This window comes from Peromyscus eremicus, chromosome 10 (genome assembly GCF_949786415.1).
Source record: "Peromyscus eremicus chromosome 10, PerEre_H2_v1, whole genome shotgun sequence".
NCBI lineage: Eukaryota > Metazoa > Chordata > Mammalia > Rodentia > Cricetidae > Peromyscus > Peromyscus eremicus.
The window spans coordinates 23,947,923-23,967,866 of NC_081426.1; the positions used below are offsets into that span (position 1 = coordinate 23,947,923).

General features: G+C 48.9%; 1 protein-coding gene across 2 annotated transcripts in view; it reads left to right on the forward strand.

The window, feature by feature from the left end:
- Camk2b (calcium/calmodulin dependent protein kinase II beta) overlaps positions 1-19,944 on the forward strand; it is a 90,474-nt gene that overhangs the window by 15,202 nt on the left and 55,328 nt on the right. The gene's annotated exons all lie outside the window — the stretch shown is intronic.

The following is a 19,944-nucleotide window of genomic DNA, read 5'->3' on the forward strand; positions in this document are numbered from 1 at the left end:
TGCACGCCTTGCAGGGGAGAGGGACAGAGTAGACACTCACTGAGTTGGGAGGCTGTGTGTTCTCAGTGTAGCTGCTGTTCAGACAGCGCCCAGGGTTCTTGAGATCCCTCCTCAGACTAGCAATGCCATGTCTCCTCGCCTGTCCTTCATGAGCCAACACGGCCTTGGCTGTCACTGTTCAAAGGTAATTTCAGACCCTCTGGGGTTTGATGCAATTCTTGTCTCTGCGTGGTGACCTCCCCACTGTCCCTTCCCGGGCACAGTGACCAGCAGCCTCTGCCAGGAGGATGTGGCAGGCTCTGGAGTGATGCCTTTGAAGGTGGTGGTGTGGCTGCTGCCACAGTGGCCTTCAGTGGGAGTTGCTGCTGGGCTGCTTCTCCTTCAGCTCACGATTTGGGACAGTTTCTTCCTCACTGGCACACATTCAGATGCTCGTGTCCCACAGATGTCTCAATGTCACAGGCTGCTATCCAAGGTGACCCCTTCCTGCTGGCATGCTCTAAGGCCACACAGGGGAGACTGAAGTTGTCAAGCTGGGCCGGGGAGTCGTCATACAGTACAGACTGTCTCGGCATCCCTGTCCTGACCCCTGTCTGTGCTCTCACCCTGAGGCCAGATGACTCCTCTGCATCTGGAGATGTCTTGTGTTCCTTCAGGACCGTCTACACATTGTATGATGGAGCCAGAGCTCAAACATCCAGGACAGGCCCCGAGGGTGAAGTGCAGCTCCCAGAGCCGTAGCGCTTAGGTTCTGGGCTGTCTTTGCACAGTGGTTTTGAAGTTGTCCCTGCCCGGCCAGTAGCACGGCCTAGACCTGAGAGCCCTCCTCCAGCTGGGCAGCCTTCTCCAAGGAGGACCCCATCTGGTTGTAGTGAGACCCCTCTTTCAGAGCTGGTCTGGTGGCTGGCTGCTCTTTGGGACAGCGCCTGGTGCTAAGGTGGTACTTTGAGGACCTCGTGGTCATCGTGGATGCCTGGCATATAAATAAAGCGGACAGGGATTTGGGCTGAGGACACAAGTCACTCTTTGCAGAGGACCGTCAATAACCGAGTGCCGTCCATGCCTGCTGCACCTTTCTGGCCCAGCCCAGCCTGGCAGGCAACAAGGACAGGCCAGCATGGACAGATGCCTGGGAAGAGATGGCCACTCAGTCCCTGGCTTCGCGGCGGGGAGTGTTGAGAGACTGGAACAGTGCTGCGTGTTCAGGCCTGTTGCTAGGCAAAGTGCCTTCTGTAGGCATCACACAGATGGTCTGGGTGTCAGTGGTCACTGTACTTTCTGCACCGGATTAGGACACAGGCCATGTCTGGGCCCAGCACAGTCCTTTCTTTGTAGTCTTCCACCCACCTTCGTCCCCTCTAAAGATGGGGTGACCTTGTCCTGCCCCCAGGCATCCCAGTAGAGCGGGTAACAACAGGAGAGTCCTGAAGGTAGGCCCTGGGGGGAAGAGCCTGTCCTGTGACAATCCAGTGTCAGATCCCCTGACAGGCAGAGGCGGCTGCACATTTGGACTCTCGAGACATAGAGAAGATACAGTTCTGTCCTCAAAGTGCCCGCCCTCATGTTTGGGGACAGAAGAATGTGCTCTGTACCAAATCCTCTCAAGCACTTTCTATGTCACTGAGACCGTGGCACACAGCATTGGTGCTGAAGGGGATGAGCAGGTGGTTTCCCTCACATGAAGAACACCTAAGGAGTCAATAAGAAAATAGCCAGCACTCCAACTGATGAATGGACGAAGCAGGCAGTGGACACAAAATAAGCAAAGGTTTGTGTTTGTAAAACCAGGAAATGAACCAGGATCCAGCTCCTGTCCGTCTTCCAGGCCCTCGGAAGTCCGTGTGATGATAAGCCACCGCGCCCAGACACAAGCTCAGCTCTCCTGCGGATGAGGACCCCGGCTCAGGCTGCAGGCCTATGAGCACCAAGCCTGGGGGTGGGTCGGCCTTCCATGTGCCTAAAGGCCTCATGATGTGGGCAGTTAAGGAATGTCAAAGATGTGGCTGAGCCAGAGGGCCTGTCCCTCGTCCCGAAAAGCCGAAAGCCAGACAGTGCTAACAATGTGGGGATTCCAACACCGAGCCCCCCCACCCTCCTCTCTGCTCTCACCCTTCCCCCCGACCCTCCCCTTCCTCTGCTTCCCCTCTTCCTCCTGCCTGCTGCTCTCTCCTGCCTGCAGTCTTCTTCTTCTGTAGAGCAGGATGTGTGTGTGTGTGTGTGTGTGTGTGTGTGTGTGTTAGGGGTGTCACGGTCAAGACCTCACCCAGGTGCTCAGTGTAAGGCATGTCTTGTCACACTCTGTCCCCCGGGACCCTGAAGTATCATCTCCTAACGCTGTGTGGGTTCTTGTCCCTCAAGTGCTGACATTTCCCTGTGTGGCCAATGCATCAACGCTGTCCTGTGGCTGGCACTCCTCTGTGTTTGGTTTTTAAAATCCTTCTCTGTATCCTGGAAAAATATTTTTTGTCACTTTATAATTTCATTTTGAGGCAGGCTCTTCCTATGCAGCCCAGACTGGCCTCAAACTCAGAATTTTCCTATCTTCTCAGCCCAGGAAAGAAAAAGGAAAGGTTTTTGTTGTTGTTGTTGCCAATGTTTTGTTTTGTTTTATTAAATGGGCTTCATTTTAAAAGTAATTTTGTGCTTACAGGGACAGAAAGCATGGGGCTCCCTTCTGCCCCTTCCCCACCCCTGGATTAGTAGCTTTTCTCAGGGCTGTGACCACACACTGACAAGAAACTTTGAGAGGGAGGTTTCGTTTGGGTTCCCGGTTTAAGGGGAAAGCCTACCTGTGCTGGGAAGGTTTGGCGACGGAAGTGAGGCAGCCGGTCACATCACATCCGGTCAGGAAACAGAAGACCATCTCAAGATACCCTGAAGTCTCACAGCCAAATCATGACGCTTTTACAGCCACCACCTGGGGACCGAATGGTCAAACACGTGAGCCTGTGAGGGTATTTCATATTCTGACCATAACACCTACCCATCCTGTATTCTTCTAATTTTTTTAAAGACTCGTCTGTTTTTATGTTATGTGTATGTATGTTTTGCCTGTATGTAAGTAAGCACCACATGTGTGTAATGCCTGAGGAGGCCGGAAGAGGACATCGTATCCCCTGGAGTTGGAGTTACAGGAGCGTCTGTGTTCAGGATCTATAACTTTGCAGCTAATTAGAGCACATCATAGGGAATGTAATTGCTGGTTCAGGTGGCAGGGTAGTTTTAATTATGTAGGAAACCAACAACTGCCCTCTGAAGTGTCAGGGCTTTTAATCCCAGCACTCGGGAGGCAGAGCCAGCAGGATCTCTGTGAGTTTGAGGCCAGCCTGGTCCAGATGGAGTTCCAGGCCAGCCAGAGCTACTGTCTAAGTATGAAGAAGATCTGTGTCTAGATTCCTTTCCATCTGGATGTTCACTCATGCCAGCCCAGTTGTTGACAAGACCCCCCTTTCTCTCCCCAGGGTCTCCAGGGACCTAGAACTGTGTTCTTTCTTTTTAATGTTGTGTTGGCCATTCTATATCTTTCCCATATCAGCTTTAGAGTAAGTTTGTCTATGTCCACAGAATGTCTTGTTGGGCTCGTCTTTCACCTGTAGATGAAGCTGGGAAGAGCTCAGCTCACAAACTGAGTCAGCCTATCCACGACAGTTTAACATTCCTCAGTCAGTTCCGTCTTCCATTTCTTTTCATCCAAATTTCATCTCTTTCCCTATTAGATCCTGTGCATATTTTGCCAGAGATACACCCACTTACTTCACTTTTTGTGGTGCTGACGTAAATGCTATTATATTTCAGATTTCAAATTCCAATTGCTTATAAGACAGCAGCTGATTTTTAAATATCAACCTAATAACCTCCCACCCTTCTGTACCACTTGTGATTAGGTTTTTGTTGGTCGGAGGGGGTTTCTACGTAGATGCGTCATTTCTAAGCAAAGATGGTTCTATTTTCCCGTTCCCAGCAGTATGATCTGTATTTCCTTTTCTTTGTCTTACTTGCATTAGCTGGGACTTTCCAGTATGATGGTGGATCACAGTGGGAAAGGAAACATCCTTGCTTTCTTCTGGTCTTGTGGGATGGTATCTAGATTTAAGTGTGAAAGAAACTGTAGGTCTTTGTCAATTCTTTTTATCAAGTTGTGGACGTTCTACTGTATTCCTAGTTTGCTGAGTGTGTGTGTGTGTGTGTGTGTGTGTGTGTGTGTGTGTGTGTGTGAATGTGTGTGCTGTAATGAGCGTTGGATTTTATTAAATGCTCTTTTTGCTATCTGTATGGTCACATTATTTTTCATCTTTAATTTGTTGATGGCATGATTATATTGATTTTGAACATGAGCCAGCCTTGTATACCAAGGGAAGAGTTCCACTGGCTTCAACTTAGAAATCTCTGTTAAGGATTTTTGCATCTAGTTTATGAAAAATCTCCACCACAGATTTCTGTTGTGTGTTATTTTATTTGTGTTCTGACAAATAAAGCTTGCCTGGCGATCAGAGGGCAGAGCTAGCCACTAGTTAACCAGGCAGTGGTGGCACACACCTTTAGTCCCAGCACTTGGGAGGAGGAAGCAGGAAGATTGGGAGTTCAAGGCCACCCTGGACTATACGAGATTGAACCAGTCTAAAAGAAAAACAGAGCCAGGCAGTGGTGGCACACACCTTTGATCCCTCGGATCAAAGGGAGGTGGAGACAGGAATATAAGGTGGATGATGACAGGATCTCAGCCCCCATTTGGTCTGAGGATTCGTAGAGGTAAGAAGTTTCTAGTGGCTGCTGCTCTGCTCTGATCTTTCAGCTTTCACCCTCAATATCTGACTCCGGGTTTTTATTGTTAAGATTAATTAGGATCATGCTTTAGATTTCCTTCCTGTAATCTTCACTTGGGTATTAGTGAGATTGGTTGGCTAAAATAAGTTAAGTATTTCTTTTGCTTTTATATTCTGGAAGAGAATTGGTACACTTTCCTTTTGTTTGTTTTATTTTTGAGACAAGGTCTCACTATAGAGCCTTGGCCGTCCTGCAACTCTCTATGTAGGCCAGGCTGGCCATGAACTCATGGAGATCCACCTGCCTCTGCCTGCCAAGTGCAGGGATTGGAGATGTGTGCTACCATGTCCAGCTTGTTACATGTTCTTAAATTCTGATAGAACTCACAAATTAGAGCATGGTTCTTTCTGCTTGGGAAAGCTGTCGGTTACTCACTCCATTTCTCTGAGAGACCTCGACCTGGTCAGAGAAGCTCTCTCTCTTGCTTTGTTTTTTGAGACAGTCTTCCAGTGGAGCCCACACTGGCCTTGAACTTGAGATCCTTCTTGCCTCCCACGTGCTAGAACTACAGGTAGGTGCTAGCACTGTGTAACTTTGGATGGATGTCTTTCCTGGAGTTGTTCCATCCCCTTTAATTCTGTCAAACCATGGCCACAGGTCGGTCTGCACGGCCCCTCCTCATCCTTCCAGTGTCCGTGGGCTCAGTAGTGATGGTACTGCCTTCATCTCTGTGGTGGTGTGTCTTCTCTCATCCCACTCTTGCGTTCTGCTCTCTTTCTTCACCTCATCTGGATCTCGCACTCTAGCGTGGCCAGCGGTTTTTCACTGGCATTGATCTTTTCAAAGCTTTTGGCTTTGTTGATTTTCTGCATTGATTTCCTGTCTACAGTTTCACTGATTTCTGCTCTAGTTTTTAGTTTTCTTCTGCCTGTTTTCCACTTCATCCCCTCTCCTGTTTGTTTTTATTTATCTGTTTCTGTGTGTATGAATGTTTTGCCTGCGTGTGTACATGTGCAACACGTGTGTGCCTGGTGCCCACGGCAGTTAGAAGAGGGTTTCAGGTCCCCCGGAACTGGAGTTAGGGATGGTTGTGCATCGCCATGTGGGTACCTATGCCGTATGGGTGCTGGGAACTGAACCTGGGTTCTCTGCAAGAGCAGCGGGTGCTCTTAACCACTGAGCCATCTCTCCCGTCCCTCTTTCTCATTTCTTAAGGAGAGGCTCAGGTTACTGATTTTTAGATTTTTTTCTTTTCTAAATATATGCATTTTATGATATAAAATTTCCTCTGAGTTCCACTCTAACTGCATTTGGCAGTTTTTGATGAGGTCTACTTTCATTTTTTTATCAAAATATCTTTTAAATTTTTCCTTCAGCCTTTTTCTTTGATCCTTATAAAATTTAGAAACATGGCATTTAATAATGGTGTGTTGGGATTTTTCAAGCTTTCTGTAATTTATTCCAGTTTGGGTCCATCACAGCCCAAACGCATGCTTTGATTTCTGTTCTTTTCAAGTGTGTTTATGGCCCAGCATAGGGTCTATCTCAATGAACATTTGATGTGAGTTTGGGAATGGAGGGTAGATCTGCTCTTTCTAGACCTTCTTCATGTCCAGATGAGTAATGGTTCCTGAGTTTCTGCCTGCTAGATCTTTCCATTTCTGTATGTATAGGTGTGTGCGCAGGCACACATCCATGTGTGTGTGAGGCCAGAGAACAACTTCAGATGTTTGCTCCTCAGGTGCCACCCAGGTTCACACTGGCCTGAAATCTGACTAGTAGGCTAAGCTAGCAACCCCCCACCCCCGCCCAATCCACCCTTCTTCACCTTCCAAACGCTGGGGTTATGAGTGTGTACCACCCCTCCTAGCACTTTTTATGTGGGTTCTGGGGCTCAGACTCAAGTCTTTCGGTTTCTGCCATTGCCCCAACCCCTGGCTCTGTCCTTTTCTGGTCCTGACTTCTACATCTCCAGCTGTGATGGTGGGTTTGTCTAGTTCATCTCACAGTTCCAGCAGCTCCGTCTCGTGTTGACTCTTTGCTGTTGGGTGTCTTGGATTGCTGTATCTTGAAGAGTGGCTCCGTCGCTGTGAACTGGCCCATTTGCGCCTCACAATTTCCCTCATTCTGAAATGACTCAAGCTTTATTTTAGGGAGCGTGTCTTTCTCCACCTACTTTAAAAAATTGTGGCCAAATGTACATCACATAAAATGTACCATTTTAACTATTAAAAACATGATTGTGGGTAACATTTGATTGTTTACACACATCACATGCACTGTTTTTTTAGTTTTACAAAAGCTCTAGCGAAAGTACTATTGTCATTTACAGACGAAAATTCATCTCAAGATCATATGTATAATGAGGAAGTGGCAGATTCAAGAAATGGACAAATGAATCAATAATAAAATCAGTTGTAAATTATTGGCCCTATCCACTATTGTCTTCTCTAATTTGCATATCAGTGCATTTATTTACATTGCTATATGACTAATCAAAATGCTTCTTACATTTTATTTTGTGTCTATTACACAATTTTAGCCGTTTGAGGACAGAGTTAAGTAGCACTGAGCACACTCACACTGTCCTTGTGCTCCAGGGGAAGCACTGTGTGCAGTGGACCCCAGCCCTCCCTTCCCCTTTCCTCCAGGCCCCCCTCACGCTCTTACCTCTTTATGGATTTGCCTGTCCGAGGCACCTGTATGAAGGGAACCCTGCCACGTTCATCATCTGGGACTGGCTTGTTTTAGTGAATCTTTGAAAGTGCGTGGATATTGTAGTGTGTGTGCCAGGGTTTTCTTCCTTGCTGAGGCTGAGTAACCTTGCCTGTGTGGGCATGTGCTGCCCTTTGCTCAGCCATTCATCCTTCAATGGGCGTGTGATTGCTTCTGCCTTAGGCACTTGTGAACAGTGCTGCTGTGAGTGTGGTGTACTTGTACCTGTTTCAGTCCCTGCTCTTAATCCTTTGACTTTGCCTAGAATGGCTGGATCATATGTTGACCCGTGTTTAACTGTTTTGAGGAACCGCAGACTGTCTTATCATTTTATATCCTCATCATCAATGCCAAAGTTCCAAGTCCTCTGCCTCCCTGCCAGCACTTCTGTTCAGTTTTTAAAGTTTTTGTTGTGTTTTGTTTTGTTTGTTTTGTTTTCGTAGTCAAAGTGGTCATCCTAATGGACGGGAAGTGATTGCGGCTACTGGATGCTGAACATCTTTCAGTGCCCTTATTGGCCGTGTGTCTTCTTTGGAGAATGTCTATTTCTTATTTTTAGGATTGTGCTTTGGGTTTTTGTTGTTGACTTTAGGAATTTTTTTTATTTAGCTCTTATAGGATATATTAATTGCAAATATTTTCTCCCATATTGTAGATTGTCTTTTCAGTGTCTTGGTAGTGTCTGCGGCCATGTCTCTGTCCGTGTTCGTGTGCATGTGTGTGATCTGGGGATTTAGCTCTGCCTTGTGAATGCTAGGCTACCCTGGGTCACACCCCATTCCCGCTAGTGTCCTTTGATACTCAAGAGTTTTGTATTTTCATGGAGTCCAGTTTATGATTCTTACTGCTTGTCCTTTGGTGTCACATCTAAGAGATCATTGCCACATCTAATGTCATGAAAATTTCCATCTATGTTTTATTCTAAGTGTTTTGTAATTGGATCTCTTAAATTTAGGCTTTGGTCCATTTTGAGCTAACTTTGATTTATGGTAGATAATATGACCCAGCTTCATTCTTTTGCATGTGGTTATCCAATTTTCCCAGCACCATTTTTTGACAAGACTGTCCATTCTGTAGTGAATGGTTTTAGCATCCTAATTGCGAATTGGTGGTCCATATTTTCTCCTGCGGGTCTGTATGTCTATTCTTATGCCAGCACCATATCATTTTCTTTACCTTAGCTTTGTAATGAGTTCTGAAATCAGGAGATGTGAGTCTTTTAACTTTGTTCAGCTTCCCCGACCTAAAGATTGTTTTGACTTATTTGGTGTCTCCTAGGATTACATATGAATTTGGGGATAGATTTTACTATTTCTGTGGGTGGGGGAGTTAGTGGAATTTTGATAGGATAGCACTGAGAATAATTGTTTTGGATGATACTGTGTCTTTACTCTAAATCTGTTTGTGTCTTTAATTTGAAAGTTGGTTTCTTGTAGACAGTATATAGTTGAGTCTTGTTTTATACTCTGGGGTTTCTCTGTGTAACCCTGGCTGTCCTGGAACTCACTCTGTAGACCAGGCTAGCCTCAAACTCAGAGATCTGCCTGCCTCTGCCTCCCAAGTGCTGGGATTAAAAGTGTACAACACCACCACCTGGATATAGTGGTGTCTTTTAAGTGGTGTATTTAGACTCAATTGATATTGATATCCTTAGGTTAATAGCTATCAGATTAGCTACTATTTTCTTTCTCCCTTTTTTTCCCTGTTTCTTTTAGTTTTCTCTTTTCCGTTTGTTGTGGCCTAACTGAACATTTTATATGCTGATTTCTTCCCCCCTTCCCTCTTTCTCTTTCTCTCATCCTTGTCCCTATTCTGTCCCGTGTATCAGTAATCATTCTTTGCCATGATCCTGTAGTTACCCTAGAGTTTGCAGTATCATTCACAGTTGATCCAAGTCTGCACTCAACACTGCCCTGACTCTCAGGTGACAAGGTGGTTCGTTACCTTGTGGGCTTCATGTGCGGCTCACTCTCACTTATCCAGGAGCTGCAATCACCAAATGTGTTGTTGCTGCTGTTGTTAAGGAGAAATAATGTGTTCTTAAACACCCATGGGAGAGTTGTTCACCAGTAAACTTGTCTATTAGGAAACATTAGAATGTTCAAAAAGGAAAGAATGGTATCGGTCAGAAACGTGGGTCTACAGAAAGAAAGAGAGGGAGTAAGTGAAAGTCATATGAAATATGTCTTAAATAAATAAATAAAAATACTATTACTTGATCGAGCGGATAATAGTTGATTAAAACAATAGCAGCAACAACGTATTTGGTGATTATAGCTGATGGGGAAGTAAGATACCCTGGAAGATGAGAGGGACGAGGATGAGAGAGAGAGAGGAGGAAATGGAATCAGAATGTAAGATGCTCACTAGACAACAGACAGAAGAGGAAAGACAAGAAGAAGCAGAACCAAGAGAAAATAGTAGCTGAAGTGATAGCTAGTAATCTTACTGTACTTCCCATCGTCTGAACTCCTGAGACTCCCGTGGTGTGGAGCCTGCTCGGTCGCCATTCCAGTGTTCTGTTGTTGTTTTCTGTCCTCACCCATGGCACGGTCCTGGGCGTCCTCTCTTCACGGTTCAGTTTTGTCGTCCGCTGTCCCTGCTTCTCCGGCCCCCTTGTCCTTTCTTCAGCCCCGCCCATCGCTTTTGAGCTCCTGTACAGTATTCTGCATTTCTGTCTGTGTCTTTGATGTGCAGCAGGATTTTTTTTCTTTTTTCTTTTCCGTTCTTTCTCAGAATTTCCATCTCTCTGATCACATTGCCCATCTGCTTCTGCGTGTATTCCAATCTTCCCATTAGCGCCTTTAACATGTTGATCATAGTTGTTTCCAGCTCCCAATCTGCCAGTTCCAGCATCTCCCTGCCGCACTGGAGCCTGCTTGCTGTGTCTTTTTGTCCTTTTGTTTGATCTGTAGTGTTTGGTTGAAAGATGGACATAATGTAGTGGACACCACTCCGGTAAACAGGCCTTCAGTGGCCCGGAGCTAGCATGCTGGGGAGAGAGCTCAGTCACCCCGTGCTCAGTGTCCAGGCTGTGACCTTCATGCCTGCTTCTCCTTCCCTTCCTTTCCCTCGTACATGGTACAGGACATCTAGAAGGGGCCGGGATTGGGGCTGGCTTTAGTTAGCCAGAATCCTGGGCAGTAGGCTTTGTTGAGAGGAATAGAATGCTCTCGTGTATTTAAAATAACGACTTCCCCCCTCCCACTGCCTGATGCTGGGGAATGGTCCTCTGATTTCACTGTGGGAGCTGGCAGGGCTCGTGGAGTTCGACTCACAAAAGGGTGAGTGCCTGCTGTTGAGGCTGGCCCGTCCACATTGAGCCTTCGGCACTAGCTGAGTGTGTGTGCCCACCCCAGTCCTGACCGCCAAAGCCTGAGCTCTACAAAGTTGTCGTTCTCTGTATCTGCCTGGCTTTCCAGTCTGGGAGCAAAGGGGATGAACAGCAGTTTGCCTGTGACCTCAGTTCTCTGGTGGACCTAGGAAGAGTTAATGACCTCTAAACATGTCCAGATTTGTGTGTAAGAAGGGGAGGGGCCGCTCCCAAGCTTCTCCTGCTGGACCAGAAAATGCCTCAGCTTTGCTTCCCAAATTAGTTCTTTAAATGAAACAAAACACAAGCACCTACCCAGAACTTATTTTACCCTGGCCCGCCTGATTTAAAGCCACAGTCTTTGAAAGTCTCCTTGATAGCTCTGAGCTCGGAGTGCTGAGCCTTGATCCTTTTCCCTTGACATCCCCTGTTCCAGGCGTATCCACTAGGGTAAATACATCATCCACGTCTGCTGAGCCCTGTCTGCAGGCTCTCACGGCCACCTGCGTCTGACCTTGCTTGCCTCCTGGCTAACTCTGTGCTGGGGCAGGGATAGATCACATCTGTGGTCCAAGGATGGCCATGTTGGAGCCTGGAGAGGTCAGCACCCTTGTATGCTCACCTTAGAAATGTATTAATATGCCTTATGAGTCTCAGCTGAGTCATGGCTGGGGTGCCAGGGAGATGAGCAAGCCAGCCTTGTGTGACCTTTTCGGCTGGTATGTGCTTCCTGCTACATTATGGGGGAGGATTGGCAAAATGGGGAATGGGCCAAGATGGGGGAAATTATCCTAGATCTTACAGCAGGAAAGGATAGTGGGCAGGTCTGAGTTGCCGGGGACCACCCACACCCTTGTTCCTATGACCCCTTACTGTGGAAATACCAGTTGCCAAGTCAAGGGCAGATTTCTAGAGCATTCAGTGTCTGGATGGGGGGAGGAGTAGAGGGCCAGGAGATAGGATTCATTCATGTTGGAAAGTGAAGTACCAGCCTGTGGACCTGTGGGTCCTTCTAAACCAGGGATCCTATGATACACAGCTCATAGTACCCTCCTAGGATCCAGGGCGGACATCTCTGGTCAACCACTGTACTTGCAGGCAGCTGTGTCCCGGGGCTCTATTCCTGCCTCACAGTTGTTACTTCTGCCGCCAATCTTTGTTTGGCCTGGTGCTGGGACAGGAGGGTCAGCAGTCAGTGCCTGGTGACTGATGAGCCATCCCATATCCCTGCTTCTGCCCAAGCACGCCCCTCTCAGCTGTCCATTGCACTGGCAGCAGCCCGGGGTGCCTGTGGTCCTGCTCCCTCCCCTTGACCCATCCCTGTGTGGGAAGCAGACAGAAGCATCCTGGGCCAGCCTGTGACACTAGGGACTTCGATGGGAATGGGGAGGATCCAGGAAGGGAGGTAGAGACTCAACTCCCGTCACATACCTCATACAGGGGCCTGAACGTGAGGCAAGAAGAACACAGGCTAACTCCCCTGGGTGGGGAGGAGCCCCCAAGAGCCTGTTAGACCTCACCTGGCCCCAGAGTACCACCCCAACACATGGATCTTGCTGCCTTCAGACCCCAGCGTAACCAGACAGTCCAGCTAGGGCAGGGAGGGGTCAGATTGAGAGGTGCTGCAGCCTGTGAGACCGATCTCTAATAGACGGTTATGAACACAGGCCACGGAGGATCATCACCAGGATAGACATCCTTGCACCAACAGCACCTGAACTCATGAGGTAACAGTGACAGGGTTCCAGTGTACCACCATTTGCACACACGTGAGCTTTGCCAGGCAACAGGCCTGGTCACAGAAAGCTGAGTGTCCCCTTCAGCTTAACCCTACCCAGTTGAGACCACAGAGAGAGGATGGGTGCCCTGCTGGGGATTTCTCTATCTGAGATGTGCTCACAGTTCGTCCGAGGGTAGCAGCTGTGGTCCTGGGGTGAGGCCAAGGAATCTGGGTGTGTATTTGTGTGTATTCTGGTGGATGAGCACATTCACTCTTCAGAAGCCCCCATTATGGGCTTCCGTGGGTCACACAGAGCTTCCAGCAGCAGCCAGTTTTCGTTTCTCAAAAGGTCCAGCTCTCTTGGAGCCTTGTTTGAATGAAGATTTCTGTAGTCAATAGGTTAGGAGAAAGCCACCCTCCTGGGAGACTCACAGTCCTGAAAAGTCCTACATAAAAAAAAGAATGTTCCAGTGTTCCACTTCACACTCACACACACACACACACACACACACACACACACACACACACAGACGCGCGCGCGCGCATACGCACACGCACCATACAAGCACATGCACACAAACAAACACAAAATACATAAGATGAAAAAATGAAAAATAGAGTTGGAGTGGTGGCACACGCCTTTAATCCCAGGACTAGGGAGGCAGAGGCAGGCGGATCTCTAAGTTCAAGGCCAGCCTGGGCTACAGAGTTCCAGGACAGCCAGGGCTACACAGAGAGATCCTGTCTTGAAAACCAGAAAAGGTAAATAAATAAAAAATTTTAAATTAAAAATAAAATAGGGTAGTTTCATATATCATTAAGTTAGAATGGGGTCATACCAGAGACATGACTGTTGTCATGGAAAGGTCACACAGATATACAGAGGACATCATGTGATCACTCAGACATAGATTGGGGCGATCCATCTACATCCCAAGAAACAGAATCCTCAGTGCAGAGCAGGGGAGAGCTTTGGGGAATCTCAGAGAGACCGGGGCCAGAGTACCTGGCAGCTGGAGCATGGCTGTCTGTTGCTAGGGTCGTAAATTAATGTAAAAGCACCCAATGATTGTGCTTTTGGAAATGAACTCTGTGGAAATAACCAAACTGCCCACGGCACGCTGTTTAAGAGATGGCAAATTGGAAGCAACCCCTCAGTTGCTGGAGAAGCGCTCAGCTGTCAAATGAGGGACGCTCTCCACAGCTCGAGAAGGGGCTCTCGTCAAAGTGTGGGCCTTACATATGCAGTAACCTCCACAGAAAAGGCAAAATCCAAGCAACGACTTGCTGAGAAAGCCATGTTTGGTGCTTGGAGACCACATGGAACTTGTGTGCATGCAGACAGAATTCAGGGCTGTCTAAATGCTTGTTCCCCACAGGGTTCACCTCAAGCCCAGTGCCCAGAATCCAGGATGTCTAGCTGCTGGGCAGGGCTGGACAGGCAGCCTGGGAGCTAGGCTTGCCCCCCAGCCATCTGTGGGTGGTACTGGACAGCAAGCACTTCTCTCTGAGGGCTTTGCTTCTGTCTAGAATGATATACAGCTGGAATGCTCTCCTCACCGCTGTGATTCCAGGGCCAGTGAAGCAGTCACTACTTCAGTACTGCAGGTCCTTCCCAGGGTGTCCACACAGCAAAGCAATGCTGTTGAAGATGTGTCCAAGGCATGTGGAATACCGACAGGGACAAAGACAGGGAGCAGAGACATAGACAAGCTACTCCTGTGTAACAAGAAGTCTCCTCATGGTGACACACCGGCACGGGCAATGTGCAGGTTAGGAAGGACACAGTGACTCCAGTGTGTTCTTAATGACCTTGGTTACTCTGTTGCAAACATTGTAATCATAATTATAATAATGCAAAGGCAGTTCCTGCTAGCGATGGGTGGATAGATGGCTTCTGTTCTTGTATTGTTGCTTAGAAGTTGAAAAACATATAAAAGAAAAATCTTGCAATAACATCAATACTCTGTTCCAAGCAAAGGTTAGTGTTTCCAGCAAATTGCTTAGGTCAGTGTTAAAATAGGAAAAGACTAGGCATGTTGATGTGAACGCATAGTCCCAGCTACTCAGGAGGCTGAATTGAGAGGACAGCTTGAGACCAGTGGTTCAGAATCAGCCTAGAAAACACCAGGACACCATTTTAGATTAGGGTAAATAGATGGACCGATGGATGGGTAGACAGATGATAGAAAAGGCTTCTTCATCTTCACTTTTAAGAGCTCCTTATAATCAGAGAGAGGAAGGTATTTTGTTTAGGTCAGCACATAAATAGCAACTTAAGGGTAAATAAACTGTGAAGGCCCTTGGTGTGGCCAGGACTTGCACCTTCTGATCTGTCTTTAACTCCGACTTGATCAGTAGAGTCTGCTTGGAACTGACCAGGTGAGAAGACTGGACAAATGGTTTGGAGGAGGTTTCAAAACAGCCATTTAGTAATTTACAGCAGGAAATAAAACCACTGTCTGCTCGGCTCATTCCAAAAAGGTCTGCTAGAAGTAGAAGGTGGTGTCTAGTGGGAAGGCTCTGCTGAGGAGGCTCCCCTGTGGAGATCTGTTTGGGTGGGCCTGTTGAGAGGATCTTCTGGGGGTCATCTAGGAGTACTGGGCTTGTTCCTAGGGCATATCCCTGACCCCCGTGGGCCCTTAGACTGGGAAATGTCCATTCATCAACAGGGCAGGGGGGTTGGAGCTTTGATTTTTATTCAAGGCTCCCAGGCATCTTTCCCCTTAAAACACAGGCGCCCCTGGAATTGCAGGCAGCCTTTCTGTGGATGGCAAAGTCCCCGACTCAGCTCTGAGCTGCCATTGTAGCTGGCTTCTGGGAGGATGTGAAATGCACTGTACATCGTTGTCAGGCAACCACAGGCGTTTGTGGGAGAGGGCCAAAGTCCTGGTGGCAGGTGTACTTATGCAAATAGTTAGCTTCCCTCACAGGCACAGGCCAGCAGAGACTCAAGACAGAGGCAGGAAAGCTTAGGGTGGCAAGAAGAGGCCATAAGGCATGGATACAAGGTGGGGGTGCAGAGAAAGGAGTGGGGAAATGTCCACTAAAGGGATCGAATCCAGCCTTGAGGGGGTGACTAAGAACACCCCTTTGACTCAGTTGTCCTGAGTGCAATCTGCAGTGACTCTGTGACCTCTTGTGGGGTGGGCGGGGATCTGGTTCCCTATCTACACCATCCTAGAAGCAGAATCATGTGGTTCGTGCTTTCTGAGTGCTGGACAATGCTGTGTAGCATCTGCATGGACCATCTCATTTCACCCAGACATGGTCTAGGAGAAGATGAACAGCTACCATCCACTTGCCATCTGAAATCCCCAGAGGGCATCTGAACAGAGTCTGTGAGGACAAAGGATGTCATTACCAGCATCTTAACCATACTCCAAGATCTGGGAGCCATGGTAACTCAGTCTTTGTCAGAGTGAAATTGACGTGATCCTCCACAACAGGAATCTTGGCCAGAGTTGGTCACTACCGACCTGAGACTACTGGTCTACCGCCTCCTCTGTGGGCATCGGCTTCAGCCTGCAGTGGCCATGCTGTGATGAGGCAGCAGGGCGCAGCCTGGACAGCAGGAGAGGGCTAAGTTGCAGCTAGCAAGGCCAGGTATAGGACCGAGAGGGCCACAGAGTGGAATGGGGAGTTCTGACATAGTCCGTGGGAACCACAGATGCTTAGCAACAAGCAGCAGGCTCCTGGTGTTGGCTGGCTTGGAGACATCAGAGCCAGGGTCTTTGGAGATCCTGAAGGCAGATGCTGCCTGTGAAGGATAGTAGAGCTGGGGATAGTAGGTGGACAGACGGTCATAGACCAGGAATTGCCAGGCTCTTGAGAAGACAGGGGCAGATGGGTTCCCTGAAGACTGAGCACCTTCTGACACTTCCCCTGGTCACCTGTGGTGATCTGACAGGACAGATCGTTTTCTCCTGGAGCCTTCCCCCGGGGATTGCAAAGGCTACCGCACCCCAGTGATAAAGCAGGTGGGGAGGGTAGTGGCCGCTGGCTGCCCAGCTCCAGGGCTCCAGTCCTGCGTGGAATTAATTCTTCACCGTTGTCTCTCAGGACCTGTTTCCAGGTACTGCTGTTGATCCTGTGGTAAATGAGACAGCATTTGGCGCTCTCAGCAAATCAGGGCTCAAAGAGTGTTTTCTTGTTTTAATTAGCTTTATTTGATTTTAAAAGCCCTATATCGGGCTCGGTGCCCTGGGGCCTCGTGATCTGAGCAGGTTATTCAAATCACCTTCTCCTTAGTTCTGAAGCAGACGGCCCACACCAGGCGTCTCACGGGTGACCTTGGTGTTCAGATGAAGTTCACGCAGTGTCTAGCAGGAGTGTCGGGCTGCATCGCTTTGTGTCCAACTCCCTCTGACCTTTTTCTGCCCCTGTTGCCAAGGGTAGGTGGCTGGTTTGGGAGCCAGTGGTGTTTTCCAAGGTGAGTGATGCCGCTGCCCATCCCGCCCGCCTTCTTAGATGCAGAGGGGCTTCAAGCTCCCATTCTCCAGACTCTGCCCGTTCTGAGTCGGACTATGTAATCTCAGTGTTGGTAGGCGGCCCCCTTTTTCTGGGCCACTCTAATGGGGTCTGCCTACTTTATAGGAGCCTGAGGGAAGCCCTCCTGATGCACCATTTCAGGCCCCTCTTACTTCCTGCTCCTCTCCCTGGCCATTGTTCACCAGCAGCCACTCCTGCACTGCTAGGCTGGACCAGCACCAAGATCCAGCAGCTCCAGCATCCAAAACACCTGCGGCACTTTCAGTCCGTTCTGATTTCCGTGTCATAGACTCAGGGCGGGCAGGACACAGGCCTGCCTGTAGAGAGCCCCAGTGGAGAGGGCAGAAATGGGCAGACAAATGGTCATAAAGTGGAGAATCTAAGCCCTACCACTCAAGACGATGAGCAGGAAGATCAAAAATTAAAGGCCTTCGTGGACTCTGGGAAGAATGAAGTTGGGAAGGGGATGTGTTGGATAACCCAGGAGGAGTTGGAAGAGAGGAGTGGGGATGTATATGATCAAAATGTATTGTGTACATCTATGAAGTTCTCAAAAGGATAAATTAAAATATTACATATTAAAAATAAGTGCCAGGTGGTGGTGGCGCACGCCTTTAATCCCAGCACTTGGGAGGCAGAGCCAGGTGGATCTCTGTGAGTTCGAGGCCAGCCTGGTCTACAGACCGAGATCCAGGACAGGCACCAAAACTATATGGAGAAAGCCTGTCTCGAAAAACCAAAAAAGGGAAAAAAAAAAGTCAAGATCTGCTTGGGCAACTTGGTGACAATCTGTCTTTAAAAAATAAAAAAGGGCCTTGACACAGAGTGGAGGGGCTTGGTGCTGCCTCAACTTAGTATGCCAGACTTTGCTGACTCCCCATGGGAGGCCTTACCCTCTCTGAGGAGTAGATGGGGGGGGGTATGAGAGGAGGTGAAGGGAGCGGGAGAGGGAGGGGGAACTGGTATTGGTATGTAAAATGGAAAAAAAAAAACAGTTTTTTAAAATAAAGAAAGAAAAAAGAGAGAGCTAGATGGTAGAGCGCTTGCCTGGTATGAAGAAGTCCTAGGTCCGGTATTAGGGAGTATGGAGTTGAGTGGGGGTGGGGCATAGAAACAAACGGGAGAAATTATCATGAGACCCTGTGAGGGGTGGTACTCAGAGGAGTCTAAGTCGTGTGAATTGGGTCTTGAAGGATGCCTATGAGTCAGCCCGAGGCAGGGACAGGGTCACAGTTTAGACCAAAGATCTTTGTCCATATTGCTTCTCAGTAATTATTCATTTGAGTGACAGGTGCTATGAGTGACAGGTGCTGTGAGTCCTGAGGGGGACAAGCAATGACATTGGTCTCCTGGCCCTTGGAGATGTCCAAGGTGTCAGCCTCGCTACCCTGCCTGTGTGGTACATACTAAACATGTTTGTGGCTACTTGCAGGGGGCATTCCTGTGACAGTGACATCTGGCGGCTGTCAGAGTCACTGGAGAAGGAGAGGGTAGTTCTGCAGTGGTCTGGGGGATGGCTGTGATGGCGAGGAGCCCTCTTCAGAGCTGGCTTCCAGGGGATGGAAGAGGTGTGGCTCCAGGGCGCTGAGCACAGGCACAGTAGTCATCCGGGGGTCGGCCTTCCTACTCACTTCATAGCAGCGACCTTCTCCCTGGAGGGTGGCTGAGTCACTAGAATGGGGTCTCCTGCCTGTGGCTGAGGCCAAGGCCTCCTTCACCATGGGCTGCTCCTACTGAGAACTTACCGGCTGCCTGGCTGTGTCTGTACCTCCTGCCTCCCAGCCTCATCCCTGTTCCTTCTTCCCTCTGGCAGCTGCCCAGGCCTGGCTTCTTCCTGCCCTGCTGGGTGCCTAGCCCAAGCCAGAGCTGACAGCACACAGCCTTCTTCAGAGGAAAAGGGGGCATCTGGGCTGGGGAGGGAGTCCTCCAAGCAGTCTGTAGACTGTCCACCTACCACAGACTCTTGGTAGTTTTGTGTATGGACACCCTCGCGCTGCAGCAGGGCTGTGGCTCACAGACACTCGTGTCCTTCCCTGGGTCTGGTCAGCAGCTGGGAGCCTGCTCTGCTGATGAGAGGGTGTAGGGGCCTCTACCCTGCTTTGTATATGTGCTCCCCAACTGAGACAGTATCTGACATCTCAGACATGCACGGTTTGGCCCCCTGTGAGGTCTTGCCCCTGGCACAAGAGAGGAAGGGTCTCCACTCCCTTCAGGGGCTGGCCGGGACCTCACAGAAGATGCTTGCACAGCCAGGCCGTGGGCACTGCGCTCTGTGGGCATGAGCAACATAGATGGCAGCTCGGGTCCTGAGGGAAAGTGAGGACACACAGCAGAGGAGGCCGGCTGGGACAGAGAGCCACACAGCCGCTCCCTGAGACCCTGCTGCTTCACTCTGTAGATGGGGAAACTGAGTCTCTTAGAGGTACATCAACCTGTGAAACCAGGAAGTGACAGACAGGAGGAAGCCAGCCCAGACACAGTGGCTGTGAAGGACAGCAGTCCAGGGTAGGGTACGGTTCAGAGTGGGGTGCGTCCCTACAGTGTGGAAGGCTCTGGGTTCCTTCCAACATGGCCAACAACAAAACAAAAGAAGAAAACTGGGAGAGAGAGAGAAGAGAGAGAGAGAGAGAGAGAGAGAGAGAGAGAGAGAGAGAGAGAGAGAGAGAGAGAGAACAAACACCAAATAACTCTTTCTTTACATTTTCCTTACAAAGGGATATTTTGAGACTGTAACTCGCACATAAATGGAAAAATGGAACAAGAAGCTACTGAAAGGACACATGGCATGCTGCCACCCCCGTCCCTGAGCAGCCCTCACCCTGTCCACAGGGTCACAGCAGCTAGGCCATGGTGGCCAGCCTGGGTGAGATCTTGTCTCAGCCCCAGAACTGAAGCCACTGAGCCCAGTGGCTGTGGAGCATAACTGCTGGCCGTGGTGGCC